Raw genomic sequence first — 1692 nt, 5'->3', positions numbered from 1 at the left:
CGGCGCTCCGCTCCCTCTCGCGCGCCGCTCGGCTCCTTCACAGGGTGACACGTCTGCGGTGAGTGAGTGGCGTTGGCAGCCTGTCAATCCCTCACCGGAGCGGCCATCAAACAACATAAAACACGCGCGGGCACCGGGCGCGGGGCTCATAAATTCCGGCGGGCCGATATTTTTGCACATTGCTTTGCAGAGAGTGTGTAATTAATTTTTTTACAGTTCTTTCCCCGTTATTTCCGCTCTTTTCTTTGCACAAGTTCAAACTTTTGATTGCTGCTGTCTCACCCCCGTGCACAGACTTGGGATCGTTTGTTATTTGGGGGGGAGGGCGATTAATTTTTTTTTTTCCCTCTGTGATTGTGTTTTCTTGGCTTTTTTATGTTGCAATTTGGGGGTGGGGGTGTTCGCTGGTTTGTTGTGGTTTTTGCTGTTTGCACCCTCCCAACTTCTGAAGGATTTGAAAGCAAGTTTTTTTATTTTGTATTTAATTTTTTTTTTTTTTAATTTTGCCTTTTTGCAAAGAAGATTTTTGGACAAGTGGGGAAAGACATAAAAAGCAACAATAAAAAATAAAAAAGGAGAAAAAAAAAGCTTTGGAGGAAGATTGTACCAGGAAAACCTCACAGAAATCTGCTCAGCTCATTTATCCGAGGCACCAATATGATGATGATGAAAGAAGATTGTAACTAAAGAAGAGAGTGATTTACTGCCCTGGGAAGGAGAAGAGAGTGGAATAAACAGCTGAGATCCGGTCAAAACACAAATACTACATTTTTTTTTTTGTTGTTACTGTTTTGTTTGGCTTTTTTTTTTTTTTTTTTTTTTTTTTTGTGGTGTGTGTGCAGAGCGCGGTCAGGAGCGCGGCACTGGGACTGAGCGGGGCAGGCGCTGCAGTGACCGCCCGGAGCGCGGCCCGGCCCGGAGCCATGGACGATCAGTCCAGGATGCTGCAGACTCTGGCCGGCGTGAACCTGGCCGGGCACTCGGTGCAGGGGGGCATGGCCCTGCCGCCTCCCCACGGACACGAAGGGGCTGACGGCGACGGCAGGAAGCAGGACATCGGCGACATCCTCCATCAGATCATGACCATCACTGACCAAAGCCTGGATGAGGCACAAGCAAAGTTGGTTTCGTCTAATTAAACCTTGTCTTTTTTAAAAATTATTATTACTATTATTATTCTTTTTTAAAAATTATTTTTGGTGTGTGTGTGTGGTTTTTGTTTCTCTCCTTCCTGCTCCTCTGCAGAGACCCGGAGTCTCACAATTAAGAGCAACTTCTTGGGGCCGTAAGGGAAATTACCAGCAGCCAAGGCAGAGCCAAGTTGCTATTTAATTATTTCTTTCCTTAAGGAAAATATAGATATAATAAATGTAGAAGTATGCGATGGTTCTGCCGTCACTGTGGTGCACGGGAGGCTGTGGCTGATCCCTGCCCGTTCCCGCTGGACACTGTCCGGTGGATACCGGCCTTATTGCCGCCGTCCATCCGTCTGTCTGTCCGGCCATCCCTCAAAGTACAACTTTGTCTCTTTCTTTCTTTTCTTGTCTCAAAGTGGCAGCAGATGAATTATAAATCTGACCAGATATTGCTGCAGGAGAGGGTGTGTGTGTGTGAATAAAACCCAAACCAAACCCTGGCTGTATTAAATCACAATAAATACAAAAACAATGTTAACTCTGTACACCTTCCTCC

General features: G+C 46.2%; 1 long non-coding RNA gene across 1 annotated transcript; it reads left to right on the top strand.

Annotated features, from left to right (window-relative positions):
* The first annotated feature begins 6 nt into the window (after window positions 1-6).
* LOC108449476 lies at window positions 7-1193 on the top strand. Its single transcript, XR_001865630.1, has 2 exons — window positions 7-193; window positions 523-1193. It is a non-coding gene; the product is annotated as an uncharacterized LOC108449476 (long non-coding RNA).
* The last annotated feature ends 499 nt before the right edge of the window (window positions 1194-1692 follow it).

This window comes from Corvus brachyrhynchos, unplaced genomic scaffold (genome assembly GCF_000691975.1).
Source record: "Corvus brachyrhynchos isolate BGI_N302 unplaced genomic scaffold, ASM69197v1 scaffold59, whole genome shotgun sequence".
In the NCBI taxonomy this organism is placed as follows: Eukaryota; Metazoa; Chordata; class Aves; order Passeriformes; family Corvidae; genus Corvus; species Corvus brachyrhynchos.
Note: the sequence above shows the minus strand (reverse complement) of the source record. Positions and strands in the feature narration are given on the sequence as shown.